This window comes from Cryptomeria japonica, chromosome 6, assembly GCF_030272615.1.
Source record: "Cryptomeria japonica chromosome 6, Sugi_1.0, whole genome shotgun sequence".
Taxonomy (NCBI): domain Eukaryota; kingdom Viridiplantae; phylum Streptophyta; class Pinopsida; order Cupressales; family Cupressaceae; genus Cryptomeria; species Cryptomeria japonica.
Genome location: NC_081410.1, coordinates 274884010 through 274905394, shown reverse-complemented (window position 1 = coordinate 274905394; position 21385 = coordinate 274884010).

Here is a 21385-nt window from a genome sequence, read left to right as displayed (position 1 = left end):
GAATAGTGGAGTTAGGACACAATGAGACATAAACCATGAAGGTAATATTACTTTTTATTTCATATATATTTCATGTAGTTTCATTCATTGAGTTTGGATTTCCTATGGCATTTCCATTGGGATTTTGTGAAACTAACTTGTTGTAGGTAGCATTTTGAGGATGAAATTCAAGTCAAGACACCTACCAATAAGATATCCCTGCTATCAGCAGAAAGGAAAATGCACTGCATCATCCACCCAACTGGGGCAATCTAAGTATGGTCTCCAAATAAAATGCTACTATTTATTGATAGTTTGTTGATTTCCCATCTTCTTTCTAAATTATATTATTTTCTAACATTATTCTTTCATCAATCTCTTCTTTCTTTCATCTTACTAACATTTCTTCATGGTATATTCAGGCATTATCATACAAAAAACAAAAATGCATCCATATAGTTTCAAAATGCATCTATATAAAACAAAAGTGCATCACTAATAAATCATATAGAAAGCATTGCATTCATTTTCAAAATAACATTCATGAATCATATACACATACATCATATAACTCATATCGTCATTTAACATATATAGAAAGCAAATCATAATAGATCGCCGGCAAAAAACTGCATATCATATATATAACTCAAAAATGATAATGTGTGTGAATACAATAAACAAGCCCGAAGGCTCAGATAACATGATCAAAATGTCTCAACCGACACTGCCTCTGTCAGCAGGTTGGTCTTGCCCACTAGATCTTGCCCCAGGATGTTGAGGTGGACCCATGACTCCTCCACTGCTAGTCCATCAAGAAGTAGATCGAATTGTCTCCTCCCCATAAAGGAACTAAAACTAGGCTCTCTTTGACCCTTAGGGATAGCTCTCTCATAAGCCTGCCGATAGTAAATAGCCTCCTGTGAAGCAACAAAATATCTATCTGCCTAGCTACATGCCTCTATCACTAGTTTGAATAACTGATCATATGCATCCATGGTGATCTGATCTCTCCTGACTTCCTCATCTCTCTCCCTCTGGAGATGATCCCTCTTGGTCTCTAGTGTACCATAGTCTATATGGTAAGCCTCTTACTCGACATTTCATCTAGCGACCTCGTCCTCTAGACTTTGAATCCACACCCTGAGAAGCTATGGATCATGATCATCCCTATCACCCACGTGTCCTCCTCCATCCTCCGTAGCAGGCACGTCCTCTAGCTCTGGCATATCAATATCATCATCATCATCAACATCCTCACTGCTCGGTGACCCTAAAGAATCATCATCATCTCCACTGCTAGTAGACTCGGTGTCTCCACCAATGTCTATGTCCTCATCTTCATCCACATCTCCTCCCTCCTCCTCTCCTCCCTCAGCTCCTGCACCTCCCTCATCTCCCCCCTCATCTAATCCACCCCCCTCTCCATGTCTATCCTTAGGTGCTGTCTAGGATGTCGAATCTGCCGTGCTGTAATCAGAAAAATAGGATCAGTAAGTGGAATAGGTCTATGTCTAGCCCACCATGCATCATACTCCGACATAGTCCCTGGATCTACTGCACCTCTACTTTAATCCCAAAGTAATGGCTGAAGAGCATCAAAATCAGTAGAAGCAACATGTGGTTGTATACATACCCCCCAATCAGATACCTCCCAAGATACACTTGCAAAATAAGCAGTAACCACTGGTGTAACCTGTACCTCCATGAATTGTCTTAGTACTCATCTTGGAAGAGACATCTCAATAATCCGCTGCATCTCAAATGTCCTATCAATAAGATATCTCTATTGTCGGTAGTAAGGCAAATGCACTGCATCATCCGCCCAACCGGGGCAATCTAATTTTGGTCTCCAAATAAAATGCTGCAGAATATCAAACTGATGTCTCCAATACAAGGTGTTACCTAAACCCCATTGTCTAATACCTACTGTGTACCTATAAGCATAAGGCTCACTAGGTTGCAAGTCAACATAAATAATAGGTCTCGCAATAGAAATGTGCTCCCATGCCCACGTCTGGAGCAATATCACACCGCAACTGATAGACCGATATCCAAGGTATACAATGTCATGCATTTGATAATACACCATGGCTAGAAGACATAGACCCCACACATATACTCATCGACGCACAGTCATATCATGGAGCGCTCTGTCCCATCTAACTGTAAATCCATGACCTGGCCTGTCAGGTATCAACAAACCACCGACAACATTGCATAGTACAATATTTAGATCATTGTAATCTAATCGAGCCCACGAGATATCATACCGATCATTGATCTGCAAATCATGTATCTCACACTCGAAAAGAGCACACAATCCAACAATGCCATCGTCATGGTTATACACAACTCTCTCACCATGAATTGGAATATGCAATATAGACCATACATTCTCTAAGGTAATGGATGCCTCACCAATAGGAAGATGAAAAGAACATGTCTCGGAATGCCATCGTTCTATCAAAGTTGTAATCAAGGCCCTGTTGACCGTAACCTCTGGCAAGTGTAACACGTAATATAAACCAAGTTGTCAGATATGCTCGATCTCCTCATCAAGTAAATCGACACGAAGATCAAGTCCATTGGGTTTGCTCTGTAGGCAGTATAGGACTCCTATGTTCTCCAATATAGAGAAAATGTTAAAAATATTAGATATCAGATCACAAGAACATAAAAAATTATTAGACACATGACAAAAAACCTTCACATACAATGAATGCATGACATTAAACACTAATGTGGAACAATAAAGGCTATGCCTAACACTAAACACTAATGCGATACATTTCCAACGTATGCGTAATATTTATAGCGAATGTGGTATGCTAAGCATGAATGCGGTACATTTACAATGTATGCAGTACATTTACAATGAATGTGGTATGTTTAGCGCGAATGCGTGAAATTCGATAGGCTAATGTGTGACACAAGGAAAATTTGGACACTACAAATTTTTTTTTTTAAAATAGCAAAAACAGACAAAAATTTAGAAAATACCATGCTGCTAGTCCCAGGAGGTCTCTGATATGATCATACTCGGTCAGACAGGTGCAATCGAGCTCTATAACCAGCCATGATGATCAAATACTCATATGAAAGCACAAAATTCACAAAGAAAACTAAGAACTTACCAAATTGCAAATGAGCAAATGAAAACCTAAAATCTCTATTTATAGCTCAAAATTAGGGTTTTTTGACACCTTGATGCCCGTGGTCCCCGCCAGCTTCAAACAACTTGTAGCCTACTCAAACGAGCTCAAAATTGAACGAAACTTCACATGATTGCTCATTATATTGATATAAAAAATATGGTCTCAATTTTAGAATTTTTCGACCACCTTTTTCGAGGGGGCATATTTACACTATATAGTGGTACCAAGGCATACTGGGGCATAATTTTTCATTTTCTTTGAAACAACATCATTTCAACATTGTCTCAAAGAGGGGCAAATGTAGACACCTAAAAATGTCTCGTTGATCATGTACTAATTATTCCTCTAATTGATTAAATAATTCTTTAATTATTTTAATTAATCTTATTCTTCTAATTTCATATTTCCTCATAATCTTACTAATCATTCTATTTCTTATTCTTTCAATCATTTTAACCATTTTCTACTGTTAATTAAATATTTATTATATAATTAATTCTGATTAATTCCCCAATTTAAATAATCTTTATTATTTAAATTCATTCTATTTTCAATTTCTATCTCTAATCAATTAATCATTCAACCCTTTTCTAAATATTAATTATTTAATTAATTGTGATTAAATCCTTTAATTTAAATAATATTTATTATTTAATTAAATTCCATTTCTTAAATAATTAAATAGTTTCTTTAAATTATTTAGTTAGCTAATTAATTCTTCAATTCCACATCCCCAAATTCTAATTTCATTTAATTTCAATTCTTCTAATTTCTTCCAAATTCAATTACATGTGCATGATTTCAAAAATCAAATTGAAGATCAAAGTCAAGTTCTAAATATATTCAAATACTAAATTGAATTTAAAATAAATTCAATTATTTGAATTAAATTTCATGCAAAGATTTAATATAAAATCTAAGTCAAAGTACAAGCACATGCTAAATTAATTAATTCAAACAATTAATTAATTAAATCATTTATCTCTCTAATCTCTATTTTCATCTTTTAGTTAGCTTTGTCATCTTCTTAATTTCCTCCAATCATTCTTTTTCTTACTTCAGTTATCTTTTTCTCAATCAGTTGACTGAATTAATCTATTCAATCTCACCTCCAAATCAACAGTTCAACTATCAGTTTTCATGTGAGCTCATCGGAGTTCCACCTCTTGATCAATTTGTTCCACCTTTCAATCAATCTTTTCCAAAAATCTATAAATTGAGCATTCAATCTCCATTTTCAACAATCACGAACTTTGAATCTATGTGTCAATTGTCAGTTGCCAGCACAATATTTGAGAGCCACCATACCATAGAGAGGAGAAGAATAATGGAAGTTATATGCAGTCACGGAATAGGGAGTTTTGATTGAATTACTTTATAATTCCTATTTTGATTTGATTGTGTTATTTCATTGTTTGTTTGTTTGAATTCTTTGATTAGATAGGGATTCATGATTTCCCTTTGAATTATAATTGATGCTTTAGAGATGAATTCTTTTACATGCGACAGGTACTTGGATCAGTTGTTGGATTTTTGAAAAATTGCTTGGATAAGGCTCTATCTCAAATGTGCCACTTAAATGTGCTATAGAATTGATCAAATGCACTAAGAGATTCAATGTATGCGCCACTTAAATGATCATATGTGCCTATTTTTTGTTCATATGCATGGCATGATCTGCTGTATGCACCTCAAGGTTGATTAAATGTGCTAAAGGATGAATCAGATGCGCTTGAGAAATGCTCAAATACGACACATGAATAAGTAGATGCGCTATTATGTGGATTTCCTAAATGTGACTTGTTGAAAACTGATTGTGATGTTTGATTTTTCTTGCAATTTTTTTTTAGGAACTCTAACAAAATACACAACAAACAAGCTTGAAGACAATGGTCATTTTGCTCCTAAATCTAAACATTGAGTGTTTATTTATTTGAGGATGTGTTCAAATCCCTGAAGTTTTCACTGGTTTATACACAAGAAAAACACACCAAGTAGACTCTTTAATAAAAGGTCATCAATAATACCATAGCCCACATTTGGATACTCCTTTAGCTCAAATAGCTGTGTCACCCCCAAGAGGGCGCCCATTTTTTTGCCTTTGTCCAGAAATTAACTCAAAGAGGATTGCTCCTCAATTGAATTGTTATCCTGGGAGATATATGGTGAGTGTCTTTGGGGAAGATTCTTCCCCACCCTTGCACTATGATATTATTGATGTCAGGATATTGACTCGATAAGGATTCTATTTCTAAAGTTCATAATCAGGCTTTCATTCAGTCTTTAGTGATAAACTCCCTCAGGAGTCTTCCCAACCTTTAGAAAAAAGGCTTTACGTATCTCAAGGATACTGGGGGAAGACTAATCCCTGAGAAAAACCATTGGAGGGGATTTTCATCAGCCTCCACATTTGATTATAGTGGGTTGGAATACTTGGCTAAAATTCATTCCCCACTTAGGTCATTCCCTTCTCATTGGCTCCCTCAAGGCAAGTCGGGAAGGCAGGCCCTCTAAAGGTTTTAATTGCTTGAAAGGAAATAAAGCATGAAGGAGTGAGTCTAGCTTTTTAATCATCCAATTAAGGGGAGTGCATATACATATCACTCAAAACAAAGCAAGCAATGATTATTTTTAGTCCTTTCAAAGCAATTGTTTTCTAAGTCCTAATAGGAGATGTTGCTCCAATCAAACATGGTGTTCTTCTTACCCACAAAGGAATGATTTTCTAAACTAAGAAAATGAAATCCTAGTTAACGAAAGTAAAGTCGCCAAATGAACAACAATGATTTTAACTTGAAATATTTAAAAGTAAAATGAGGATTCTTTTTAAGCATCCAACTAAAAGATGAGGTTCATTTTAATGAGTATAAAAGGAAAGTGATGTTAAATTTTAACCCCTTTGCAAAAATAAGAAAGTTGTGTTGTTCTTTTTAGAGCCCAAATTAAGTGTGAGATCCTAACTTGCAAAAACACATGTGAAAAACTTTGTTATTCTTTTTAAATCTTGGAAAGAGAAGTGAGATTCCTTTTAGAGCCTAAATATGAAGTGTGAGGATTTTTTTATGCACCAAAAGAAGGTTGTGATCTTTTTAACTTTGCAAAAGAAAGAAGAGATGAATTCTTTTTAAACAAACTTCAAAATAAACTAAATAAAATAAAGAATTAAATCAACTCCTCTAAAACCTGCAAAAACATTGTCAGACCTGCAAGAAAAACTAGTTAGCAACTTGCAAAAATATATGGTGGGATAGACAAGCCTAAGTTTCCAAAATGTAGTATAAAAATCAATCTATGTTTTATATGCTCTAAAACAGAGCACAAATGCACCACAAGATCTTACAAATGTACTAGAATGGTTTACATATGCGCCCAAGATCCTGCATATGTGCCATAGAATCATATATATGCCTTAAAAGAATTCCCAATGCACCAGAAGACATGTTAAATGTACCAGAATAGGGGTTATATGCGCTAAAAGATAGGTTATATGCGCCAAAGGACATGTTATATGTGCCAAAGCGTGTTCTAGAAATCTAGGCGTGGACCTGCGGATAAATGTTAGAAAAATGTGGCGTTGCCCCACAATGGGCGCAAAAAATGTATGCCTAGAAGTGTGGTACCTGCAAGAGAGACACAAACCACTCAAACACACCAATGAAACATTATGTTTTAAGTTAGAATCATAAACAAGTAAATGAAACAAAAATCCCTAAGCACGTCTCATTGTCCTCTATCTCCAAGGATCGCCTAGATTCAAGGTGGCTCTCATCTTGGAAGAGCACATGATCTTGGGATGACTACTCAAATAATGAGAGATAGTGTACGATCTAAGATCTAAATGAATGCAACTAATATCCTAGTGATGAGATAATGATATGGATATGAAACTGTGATATGGTACAAAATAATAAGATTAGTGTGAGATTAAGCTAGCATGAACATGATATGAAGATGATATTAAGATGATATGTAGCTAACATGATATGAGATTAACATGATATATCTAAGCTATGATGAAATCTATACTATGATGCAACTAAAATGATTTCAAAGAGGGGCTTAATATTCTTGATGAAATAAGACTATAGTATGAACGCATAAAACTTGGATCCTTATGATGAAGAAAGTGGGCTCTATTTATAGAAGAAATGAGCAAATGGATGGTCAAGATTGAGTTAGCTTAAGAAGGGTCAAGATTGAAAGTTATCAATCGATGTAAGATTCTCAACCCAATCTCATGTTGACAAGTGTCACCATGAGGAGGCCTGAAAGGATGTTAAGTAAGCATTAGATGCTTATTAAGCTTTGAGGGTTAACCTTAAGAGGATGAGCCATTGGATAAAGATATTATCCAAGAATGAAGGCTATTATCCAAGAGTTAAACTCTTGTGCAAAGTTGAAAGATGGTCAAAGGGAAAAACCATTATGGGTTAGCATGGTGAAGAGATGATGTCTTGTAAGGTCATTAAAGGCTCTTTGAAGACTTTGGAGGTTAACTTGTTGGAAGGTAGATAACCTTCAAGGATTTTGTAAGAGCCTTACAAGTTTGGAAGACTCAATAAGTTAACTTGTTGAAATTGGTTATTTCTTCAACATATTTTGAAGACTTTCCCAATATTTGGAGAAGTGACTCCCTCAATTTTAGGGATGTGACATGATTAGAGGAATTTAGGCTAGTTAAGTGGGATTTGAGGACTTCTATAAGAATGATTAGGAGGTTAATGGAAAATGTAGGAGAATGCAAGTGGGATAAATAGGAATTTTATTTAAAATAAAAAGATTTATTTTTGTTGGTATTTTGGTATGGTTTTGTCATTGATGTCAACACCTACTAAAACACTAGCACTTTGGAGATCCAACAACATTCACCGACAAGCAAGTAACTATTGCACAGTTACTGGTATATGGTTCACCGACAGAATATAATGATCATCGATACTCAGAATTATGTGGAAGACACTTGGTAATGTCGAAGACATCTTTTGGACATCTTGTCCTAGAGTTTTGTTCATTGGTATATTCATATTTGCATATTTGCTTTTACCGGCAAATAGGTCCAGGGTTATATAGGGTTACACCGACAAGTTTATCTTTTCCAGATCAGCATGGCACGCTAAGGAAATGATTAATTATTGTTGTAAATGCATTAAGCCGACATGTTCAATTAGTTATTGCATCGGATATTATATTGTTTGTAAAATGTTTTTATTGTAATATCTTGTAGAGCCGACCTAGTAAAATCGATCTTAGGTTATGGTATAAATGTAAGATCTTATTTGTAAGATCAAGTGTGGAATGCGAAAAAAAGAATTGTGTGAAGGTATATGCAATATTAAGCAGAGCTATACACGAAGACATCATTTGAAGGTGAATCTAGGTTTTTGTGAAAGCATATCAACATTACACTGGTACTGAATCCAACATATGAAGATGCTATCTTGTGTAGTACATTCTTATTGGATTTAACCATCCAACTGTAGTTAGTGTGACTCCCATTTTGTGATTGAGTAGTGAGCTCTAGGCTATTGGCCTTTCTGCATGTGCAGACCCCATTTATGTACACTTACTATCTGCAGTAGTATCATTTGATTGTGGGTAAGGTTTCCCACCGTGGTTTTTCCCCTTACAGGGTTTCCACGTACAAATATTGGTGTCATATGTTGTGGATGACTTTGTGTTTATGTTTCATGCATTAATCTTTACCGATATAGCTAATAACTATTAACACTGTCTACCGACATATTTAACTGGTTTACCAATATTAAGCATTAAGGTGGTTAAGTTGTTTTTGGTTTGGAATTTGTTGACAACTAATTCACCCCCCCTCTCAGTTGACTCTGGGACCTAACAATTGGTATCAGAGCTTAGTCCTCTTTTGCAGAAGTTTAACAACTTGAGGAGATCCAATGTCTACTAATTATTTCAGGAAGGACAGTCCTAAATTTGATGGAACCAACTATGGCATATGGAAGATCAGAATACAGACACATCTAAATTGCATTGGCAAAGACATCTAGGAAGTTACAAAGAAAGGTTACACTGTTGCTGTATCTGGTCAGCCCAGTCCAACTACCTTGGCTAAAGATGAGGAAAATGATTGCAAAGCAAGAGAAGTACTTTTGAGCGCATTATCAGATTAACAAATCATGGGATTATCGGATAGGTCTACTGCTAAAGCTATTTGGGATCATTTGGAAACACTGAATGAAGGAGATTCCATAGTCAAAATTGCAAAACTTGAAAGCTTCCGGGTTAGGTATGAACATCTGAGAATGAAGAAGATGAAAGGATTTCTACTTTTATGGAAAGAGTAAATGAAATTGTTTTGGGTATTAAATGTTGTGGAGGAACTTTAAGTGAGGATGAAATTGTTTCAAAAATCTTAAGAGGATTGCCACCGGCATATAAAATGAAGGTTACTTCTATAAATGAGTTAAGAACAATGCCTAATACATCAGCGACTAGGGATACACTGATTGGGAAACTTTCAACTTTTGAAATTGAATAATTTGGTCCTATTGCTACTATAAAGATAGATTTAGCCTTTAAATTATCAACATCATCTACTCCATCATTTGACAAATCTGATTGGAAAGCCTTTTATGCAAGAGAACTTGAAGAAAGTGGGAAAGAAAATGAAGAACTTGAAGCACTATTTGCAAGGAAAATGCCTAAAGGTCCAATTGGAAGTAAGTATGAAGGTAAAGCACCCTTTAAATGGTTTAATTGCAATAAGATTGGTCATATGGCTTCGAGATGCCCTGATAGACATGCTAGACTAAGAGAAGAAGCTAGAAGGACATACAAACCTAATCCTGACTATTAGAGATACAGATTCAAGAAGAACAAAGACAAATCTTGTTACATTGCTAATGAAGGTGTGACTGATGATTCTGATGAGGATCCGACAGACAATGGATGGGTTTTTGTTGCTATAACAGAAGATCAACCGACACCTACTGCTCAACTGGTAGAACAATCCCTAGCAGCTAAAGTTGAAGTGAAGGATGAATGGATCATTAACTCAGGATGCTCACATCATATGATAGGAGACATAGGTAAATTCTTGAACTTTCAAGAATACAATGGAGGTTTAGTAAAATTTTGTGATGACAAAGTCTGTTCAATCAAAGGTAAGGGTACAATATCTCTTGATGGTAAGCATAATACTGACAATGTCTACTATGTTGAAGGATTGAAGTATAATCTTTTAAGTGTTGGTCAATTAGTTAAGAAAGGATTTCAATTACAATTCAAAAATGGAAAATGCAAAATCATGAATAGAACTAGTTTGGAAATTGCAACCGGTAATCAAACTAGAGGTAATATCTTTCATTAGAATAATAGTGAAAAGACATGCTTGATTGCACATATAGATGAAAGTTGGTTATGGCATAAGAGACTCTATCATGTAAACTTTGATTGCATGGTAAAGATCAGTACTTCTAAGGTAGTTAGAGATCTACCTAAAATTGTCAAACCTCATAACACAATATGCAAGGAATGTCAATTTGGAAAACAAGTTAGAGCTAGTTTCAAAAGTATTCCAGAAAAATCCAATAATGCTCTTGATTTGATTCACACTGATTTATGTGGTCCAGCCAGAACTAAAAGCTTACAAGGTGATAGATATTTCATGCTAATCATTGATGACTATTCTAGAATGTGTTGGGTTACTTTTCTCAGAGAAAAATCAGAAGCACTTGGAAAGTTCAAACTATTCAAAGCAATGGTTGAAAATGAAACCAGTAAGAAAATCAAGTGTTTAAGATTAGATCAAGGAGGAGAATTCACATCTAAGGACTTTAATACATTCTGTGAAGTGAATGGAATCAGAAGATAGCTATCAGCACCTCAGACACCATAGTAGAATGGAGTTGTTGAAAGGAAAAATAGAACTATCTTGGATGCAGCAAGAAGTATGTTATCAGAAGCAAATTTACCACATGTGTATTGGAGAGAAGCAGCCAGCACAACCGTCTATACATTCAACAAAATTCACATCAAAGGTGAAACCGGTAAGACCCCTCATGAACTATGGTTTGGCAATACTCCTACTCTTAAATATTTCAAAATTTTTGGAAGTAAATGTTATATTAGAAGAGATGAGTATATTGGCAAATTTGATCCTAGAAGTGATGAAGGAATATTTCTTGGTTATTCAGCTAAGAGCAAGGCATATAGATGTTTTAATAAGAGATTGCAGACAATTGTTGAGAGTACAAATGTAAAAATTGATGAACAATTTAGAGGAACTTCAAGGTATATAGACTCTGAACTGGCAATAGAAATTGTGACAAATGAACCTACACCAAATCCACTGGTACAGAATGAAGATCCAGTTACCCCGGTACCATCTGAGGATTTCACAATAACTAAAGAACAACAACAAACAAAGACACCCCGGTATGTAAGATTGAATCATTCTGAAGATCAGATAATTGGAAATAAATTTAAAGGAGTTATGACAAGAGGAAGATTGGCAAATGAAGAGGTATGTCTTATTTCTCAAATAGAACCATCATCTGTTAATGAGGCATGTGAAGATAAATTTTGGATTAAAGCTATGGAAGAAGAATTAGAACAAATTGAGAGAAATAACACTTGGACATTAGTTACCCGGCCTAAAGATAAAAATGTAATTGGAACCAAATGGGTATTCAGAAACAAACTTAATGAAGATGGTAAGGTTGTCAGAAATAAAGCAAGACTAGTATGTAAGAGATATTCTCAGAAAGAAGGAGTTGATTACAATGAAACCTTTGCACCGGTAGCTAGAATTGAGGCAGTCAAATTATTCTTGGCTTTTGCAGCACACAAAAACTACAAATTTTATCAAATGGATATTAAATGTGCATTTTTGAATGGAAATCTTGAAGAGGAAGTATACATTGAACAACCTAATGGATTTTCTTTGATAGATGACAATGATATTGTTTGCAGATTAAGGAAAGCTCTGTATGGATTGAAGCAAGCCCCAAGAGCTTGGTATGCAAGATTGGATAAGTATCTTTTAAAGATTGGTTTTACTAAAGGAAACACAAACAATAATTTATATTACAAAATAACTAATGATGACATCTTGATTATAGAAGTATTTGTTGATGATATAATCTTTGGAGGAGAAGATGGTTTATGTAAAGAATTTTTTACTAAAATGCAGCAAGAATTTGAAATGTCTATGATTGGAGAAATAAAATTCTTTTTAGGATTGCAGATTTCACAAACTGACAAAGGTATATTCTTGAGCCAATCCAAATACTTAAAAGAGTTACTAAAGAAATTTGGGATGGAGAACTCTAAACCGGTAAGCACACCTATGACTACTGTAGTCACATAAATCTGTCCACTTAATTAAATGAATACTTAGTATTTATTTGATTATTTAACCATCAATTAATGAATTAATTAAATTAATATTTAATTAAATTCATCTTAACCCTCTTCTCCTATTAATTAAATAAATTATTCAATTTATTTGATTTAATTCACTTAACCAAATTCAGACCATTAATTAAATAAATAAATCATATTTATTTAATTAAATACTCTCTCACATTTAAATAAATTAATATTTATTTAAATCCCCCAAAATCCCACCTCTCACATTTAAATAAATTAACATTTATTTAAATCACCTTTATCCTCTACCCACTTGTATTTTCCTACAAATGCAAGTTGCACAATTATTTTAAATAAATAATTTATTTAAAATCACCTTTATCCTCCACCCACTTGTATTTTCCTACAAAAGCAAGTTGCACAATTATTTTAAATAAATAATTTATTTAAATCACCTTTATCCTCCACCCACTTGTATTTTCCTACAAAAGCAAGTTGCACAACTATTTTAAATAAATTATTTATTTAAAATCCTATTTATCCTCACCCACTTGAAACCTTTAATGGTTTCCCTTAAAGTATTCAAACTTGATGGCTTTAAAGTCTTCAAACTTGATGGCTTCCTTCTATAGTCTTCTTAAAACTTTAATGGTTTTCCTTAAAGTCTTCAAGCCTTTAATGGTTTCCCTCAAAGTCTTCAAGCATTTTAATGCTTTATCTTCATTTTTCTCATTTAAATAAATTAATATTTATTTGAATATTTATCCAAATGCAAATTACACCATTTAATTGAAATAAATGATTTTATTTTACTTGAAAATACCAAAATTTATCCCACTTGCATTTTCCTACAAAATCCACTTGCATGCCTAAACCCCTTCTAGAATTTTCTAATCACTTCTAAATAACCTAACCCCTTCTCTAAACTTTGTCACATTCCTAAGCAAAAGGGAAGTCACTTCTCAAACCCTCAAAGTCTTTGATAACCATTAAAGGCTTTCAACCTTCAACCACTAAATGGCTCAAAGTCTTTGATAACCATTGAAGGCTTTCAACCTTCAACCACTTAATCCCCAAAGTCTCCAATAACCATTAATGGTTACCTCAAACCCTCCCACATGGTTAAAACATTTGTTTTGACTCAACCTCTACCCAACCCAAAGGTCTCATCAGGCCATTAATGCTTTGACCATGATTATCTCTTAAACATTTGCACAAAGGTTTATCCTTGGATTAACTCTTAATCCAATGGGTAATCTTAATTTGGACTTGACCCTTAGTCTCTAGATAACCATGAGGTCTTCTCAAGCCTTTAATGCCTCCAACCTCTTCTCTCAACCCAATCCTATGTTGACACTTGTCACCATTTTATTGGTGCCAATTGTGCACATGGATCCCCAACTTTCAAACTTGGCCCTTGATTAAACCATTCAATCTTAACCCTTCATTTCCCCATTTCTTCTATAAATAGAACCCTTCTCCTCAAGCAAAAGAGAAGCATTAGAGTATTGTTGTTATACTGGTATTAGCATGGAGCTTTCTCATAGCATCACTATCTACACTTGCATAGCATTTGCTTATCATATTCAACTATCTTGAATCTCCATATGGCATCCATGGCTAGTGCTAAAAGCTGAGAGCTACACTCATTTGGGATTTGGAGAGGAGAGGAACAAGGGAGGAGCAACTATGAGCATCTTGATTAGCTATTTTATTCTATGTTTATATGCTTTCTATTTCATGCTTAATATCTCTCTTGATATGCCTGTTTAGGATAATCTTTTGTTGCTAACACTAATGTTTGTTTCTTGTGCTCTTGTGTGTGTTGCCATCAAACAGATTTTCTAATCCTTTTGCAGAGCATCATTTGGTGAACCCGACGTGAATCGAACATGCAACCTTCTGATCTTTTTGTGCAGGGGAAGGAGTTAGTTTAAATGCTTTAAAAGTTTCTTTTTTACTTTCTTTCAACAAAAGTTGGTTAAAAAGAATCCATTTTTCCTTCTTGCACAAGTTAAAATAAACCTCACATTTTATTTTAGAGTGCATAAAATGAACCTCAAACTTGTTTTTGGTGCTTAAAAAGAAAATTCATCTTTCTTTATTGCAAAGTAAAAAAAACAACAAACTTCAAAATTTTGCTTTCATTGCAAGTTAGGGATACATTTTGTTTTGGTGCTTAAAATCAACAAAACAAATTTTCTTTCTTACATCAAACTTAAAAATCACAAGCCACACTTCAATTTTTGGGCAAATAAAAAGAACAATCCACTTGTTTTGATTTTTGCAAAAACAAATTTTACTTCAAGCAAACGTGTTTTTCTTTAAGTTGACCAGGATTTCCGAATTCTAAGTTACAAAACACATTGCCTTTGAAGTTAAAAAGAACACCATGGCTGTTGGAGCAACATCTCCAAATAGTTAGATCACATTTGTAATGGTGGATTAAAAAGAACAAGTGTCTTTCGTACTTGGCACACTTGTGCAAAAAGTTAGTCGAGTGGTCCTACCTCTAACATACACTATCCTCTCCCTTGGCTTTCGTGGTCCTAGGTGCAAGAGAAAAGTGTTAGTAACACTCAAAATTTTATCTTTTTAAGAGAGGCCTGCCAAGGGATTGATACTCTTGGGAACGACCTCGAGCGGTAAATCCTTTGAGCTGCTATAGAAATCAGGTGAGAGCGAAAGCTGTAGCCTTGGGTATAGCTGTTCCTACAGTGTAAATGGCCGAAAGGACAAATGGGCCCCACCACCAGTTACAAGGCTCTTAAGTGAGTCACTGCAGAATGAACTTATGTCCAAAAACATCGAACATGACTAAACGCCTTTAAGTAGTAGCCCACCTGTTCTATTGATTGAGGATATTTGCGATATAATTTAGTGCAAGAGCATAGATGGTTTTGCTCCCAAGATACTCACCATACATATTTCCTTGAGTAGAAACATAGCTTTTTGAAAAGTCACTTGTGACTTGATAAAAGTGGTGACTCCCCCATCATAGGGATCATCTATTTGTTATGCTCGTGCAAGACTTAGTATATCACATCCTTACCTGCCACGGCGGGATTCATAAGGTATGTAGTACCAAAGTCGAAGAAATATCAAGATGTGGGATAAATTTATCACAACTAGCCATTTGACCTTAGGGATAAAAAGTGTTTGAAGTGTGTTTGTTTTAAAGACCAAGTACAAATTGAGCCAACTTCAGGCTTTGGAAATACACCTTAAAATACATCTAAAGGAAGGGTCATATACAAGTCCAAAGATTGGGTTGATCTAGACCCATACTCATTTGTGCCTTTGAGGCAACATTTTGGTGTTTGTGTGCTTGCTTTGGTTTCTTGTCAAAGAAACATCAAATCAGAAAATCAATCCCAAAAACAAAGTATTCATCCAACCAAACATCTTTCAAAAACAACCAAAAACATCAAAAACAAAGTGGAAACAACAAAAGAGTCAAAATTTTTATGACCATTCTTCACATCCTGCGAAAGAAGAAGCGTCATCAGAATATCAACTTGAAAAGAAGACCATTGAGCTCAAAGACTTTGATCAAAAGGAGGAAATTCTTCTATATAAATAGACAAATCTTTGTCTCACATAGAGTCTTTCCGCGTCACATGCGTCTCTACCTTCAAGGAAAAACAAACGAATTTGATTCCGAATCATTGAACCGCAGAGCTTTTATGCAATATAGAGCTCTGAGTTATCACAAAAACCAAGGAGGAAAAATTAATCCCAACTTCTTCCCAAACGTCTATATCACATACAACACAGCTCAAGAAATACCACCAACACCTAAAAGGGAAGAGATAGAGTTTGTCCCATTTGTAACACAAAGTTTTTATTGAAGTTGAAAACATTTTCATCCATCATCTCACTCATACATCATCACTTCATCATCAATCCGTCCCAACTCTCAAAACATTAAGAGGTTCTTGTCCCAAGTTCTCTTTTAGATATTGCTTGAAATCAAACACATCACATCACTTTTTAGATTGTTTCTAGATCTAGGATAAGCTCATCCTAAGAGACACATCTACACAGGTTAAAACTAGTTCATGAGTGAATCCTCTCATTACTAGGTAGTTAAATCTGTAACACATCTCAAATTTCTCTACACCTTATCACATCAAAACTTATCAAACAAACAAGCAATTCAAAGAAGGAATTTTGGTTACATCCACCTTAAAAGTACTAGAGATCCACATGCAACACAATTCACCAACCATCAACCTTTCATTTCATCAAAAACTCATCATTATTTTCACACAACTTCAACAACAGCTTGCAAGCAAAATGGCTCAAACCCGATCACAGTCAAGGCAACGAGAAATAGAAAGGGAAGAAGAAGAAGAGGAAAATCTCAATGAATTTCAAGAAGCACTTGGAGGAAATGCAGATGACGAAAACCCAAGTACTCCCACTCCTGTAACAATAGAAAGGGCTCAGCATAACCCTCTCTTTAACAGGCTTTTTGATGAAATACTTAGGAGCAATGCCGATGCTCACTTCTTAAGACTTGCTCAAGAAGGAGCAAAACTCCCCTCTGACTTTGATCTTGCCCAATTAAGACAACCATCAGAAAGACAAAGTCGCCATGAAGAGGAAAGAGGTAGAGATCCCATCAGATATAACATTCCTCGAGGTAACCCACCACCTCCTCCTCCAAATGAAATGGAGATGTTGCGGCAACAAGTCGAGAATCTCGCCCAACAACTTCATAGTGGTGTCAAGACTAACCAATTCTCACTCAATGACATCTGTCCCTATCCTTTTGATAGGAATCTTTACATGCCACCATTTCCTCAAGGATTCGAAACACCCAAATTCAAAAAATATAGAGGAAAGGGAGATCCTCGTGATCATAATTTCATTCCGCTTGTCTTGAAGTGGCAAATGAAGACACCTACCTAATGCGCCTTTTTCCCCAAAGCTTGGGAGGAACAACCACATCATGGTTTTCTCGACTACCAGGTGGCATTAGATCATTTGAGGAACTCATCCAGAAGTTCCTAGCTCATTACTCTCATAACATTGAACGCGATGTCACCATGGCTAATCTATGCAACACCAAACAAAAACTAGGTGAGCAATTCTGAGTATTCCTGCAACGATGGCGTCAAATGTCTAGTAGACGTTCTCTTCAGTTACCTGAACGAGAACTAGTGGAAATATTCATTTCCAACTTAAATGAAGAAATGGAATTTCACCTGGATGTCAAAGACACAGACTCTTTTAATGATATGATCACCAAGGGTTTGAAGTGTGAAAGGGCACTTATCAAGAAGGGACTCATCAAAATCTTTAATAAACCAAAAGATGGTCCTCGCCCACGCTTCAACAACGATAAACCAAACTTCTGGAATAAAAACAAGAATATTGTCAATGATGGGGTTGTGGATGCCAGGACTATCCAAAATGCACAACCTGTGGTTTGGTTTGCCGAACAAAATCCTCCGCCTCAAAACAACACAAATGTTCCTTCTAATCAAGGTCGCATCACATCTCATGATGAACCAAGACCTCGTCAGCAAAAATAGAAACGAACATACACTCCCTTAGGGGAACCCATTGAAACAGTGTTGCGACAACTCATTTCTCAAAATTTGGTCACTCTACCTAAGCTATCAAACTATGAGCCTTAGGTCAAACCGGCATGGTGGAGAGATACTGAACACTGTGAATTCCATCAATGAAGAGGACACAAGACAAGTAATTGTCACCGATTGAAAGATCTCATTCAAGATCTTATTGATCGAGGAGAAATTGAAATTGAAGGACATAACCCAAAAACAACCAATAATGATCATCTGATGTTCAAAAATCCACTTCCATCACAAGATCAAAGGGATCCTTCCACTTCCAGACGAGGCACTGATACCACTGATTATATGCAGGCTGCGTATAATTACATTGTAAATCATCTGTATGATGCCAATGAACAAGTTGCAACCATAACCTTCAAAAATCCCAACTCAAATTGCAATGTTGTTACACGTCGTGGCAAAGTTATCATCAAGGTAGCTCCACAAGGCACCACCTCCATCCCAAAGCAGTACAATCTTGTGGAACAATTAGACAAAACCCCTGCACTTATATCCATTTTAGAGCTTTTGCGTCTATCGCCACCTCATAAAACTATCTTGGATCAAGCACTCCAAGAGGCGTCAGTCCCTGTAAATCTGAATACAGACCAATTTCAAGCCATGGTTGGAAATCTAAAGTCCACACCTTGTCTCACTTTTTTCTGAAAGTGACAACTCTTCTTTCCAGCAACCTCATAACGCCTCACTCCACATCGAAGGATTTATTAATCAGCATAGGATCAAGCGAGTCTTGATAGATAATGGAGTAGGCCTGAACATTTGTACACTACAGTTGGTCACCGCATTGGGATATGCGATAGAATCAGTGGATCCTCGTAAGAAGATCACAATCAAAGCCTATGACGATGAAGAGCGTTCATCTAAAGGAGCTATGGTATTACCAATCCGAGTGGGCCCTGTAGTAAAGCACATCATTTGTCAGGTTCTGGACCTTCCTCTGCCATACAATCTATTGTTAGGAAGACCTTGGATACATGCCATGCAAGCCGTTCCATCTACCTACCATCAAGGTATCAAGTTCCCACATAACGGTGTAGAGATCACAATTCTGGGTGACGCAAATCCCTTTGCATATTGCCATAATATCAACCATCAACCAAAGATTACCGTTCCTAATAATAGAGAAGCCATTTCCTCCACATCATATATAAGTCCCGCCTCTCTTGCCAGTTCAAACACCACTATACCCAAGCAAGAAAAGCTTAAGATGAAGATAGCAGAGGAAGGTCCTGGGGAATACAACTTGAGTCAACTCTTTTGTGTGGGACAAATGCCCACTTCTCCTAGAACACATGGTAAACCACAACAGTTACTTCAACAACCACTAAACACGCCAGCATGTGCTTTGACGCATTTCATCCTTGGCAAGAGTCAAGAAGAAGAAACCCAAGATGAGGACTTGGTGGAATGGATCTATAAAGATCCCATCACCACTGATCTACCACAAGTTAAACTTCCTATAGACCAGTATGGCAAAGGTCTCCTCATTATGCAAAGAATGGGGTATGATGGTCAGAGTGCTTTGGGATATTGCAAACAAGGACGACATGAACCTCTACTACTAGAATTCAAACCCAAAGGTAATACAGGCCTAGGCTTTGAGAAAGAAATCTTTCCTAAACTTAGATTCAAAGGAAAACCCAACAAACCATTATGTCAACCTACTGCAAAAAGGGCACCTTTCATAATCAAAGCACCCGCAAGCACCATCCCAACAACCCCACTGAGGCTCAAAGCCCCAACACAACTATCACCAATGCCACTTATCCCATCAAACAAACTCGTCATCTCATCAGTCACACCATTAGCAAAGGTAACTATATAAGCACCCGCAGCAGCATCTATAACACCAGCAGTCCCAACAGAAGCAACAAAATCAATATTACCAATACTCCCTATAACATATTCCTTGATCCCCCTCAATCGCCCTGCAACACTGATCATTACAAAGGTACATCAACCAATCACACCTGCGGTATTTAACTCAAAGGACATCCCAGTATGGTATAGTAATCAGATGCTGGAAAGTGATTCAGAGACCGACTCACATGAGTGGGAATTTGATTCTGTACAGCTTAACACTTCAGATGAGGAAGACACATCACCACCTCCACCATGCAAAGATATCCCTGTTTACGGAGAAGCACAGATAACGACCACTTGGGTTCCTGAGCTGGAAACGTCTTCCACAGACCCTACGTTTCATCCTACGCCTGATTCTGACAGGTAGAGTACCATTAACGACCTTCACCATAATGTCTTAACCCTCACTGATACATCTAACACACTTAACCTAATTGATGAAGTAATGCCCATTATCCACCCTGAACTCATCGAATGGAACCAACCAAATCCCCCATGTCTTGACTTCTTCCAAAACGATGAGGCTATCATTGACTTTTTGGAATTAAGGGATAACCTACCAAGCGGGGATCACAAAACTGGATTCACCATTGAACTTAATAGCACAACATACTTTGGGGCAGATGCCAAACCTTTCAGTTGCAAAAATATAACACTAAAACATGGATCTTCCAGTGAAAACCACACTGTGGCACTGTTTGATCCGACAAAAGTAAAAAGAAAGAGCGTATCCAATGGTGAAAACCTCTCTGAGGTGCTTGAGGATGAAGGGTTTGACATTCTCCCTGATAATACACAATAGGAATGATCAACAATTCTCATCGAGGAAACCAAAGAGTACAATGTGGGGACTCCTGAAAATCCTCATATCATACATCTGGCATCTCTTCTCACTCCAGAGGAACAGCCTAAATTTATAGAGTTCTTCCAGAAGCGTCAGATCAACTTTGCATGGTCATATGCAGACATGCCTGGGCTTGATCCTGATTTAGTCATGCATCACCTCACCATTGCAGAAGGAGCCAAACCTGTCAAGCAGAAGCTTCGTAAGATGCATCCCCAGATTGCAGTGCTAGTCAAAACAGAACTCAAGAAACTCCTAGATGTTGGTTTCATTAGACCAATTGATTATGCAGAATGGATCTCCAATATTGTGCTAGTTGGCAAACCAAAAGGGGGCATCCATATTTGTACTGACTTCAGAGATCTAAATAAGGCCTGTCCTAAGGATGACTTCCCCCTACCAAATATCGACATCATAGTGGATCTAACAGCGGGACATGCCATGCTTTCACTCATGGATGGCTTTTCAGGATATAATCAAATAAAGATGGCACCAGAGGACCAACATAAGACAACCTTCACATGTCCATGGGGCACATATTGCTAGAATGTAATGCCCTTCGGTCTCAAAAATGCAGGAGCAACCTATCA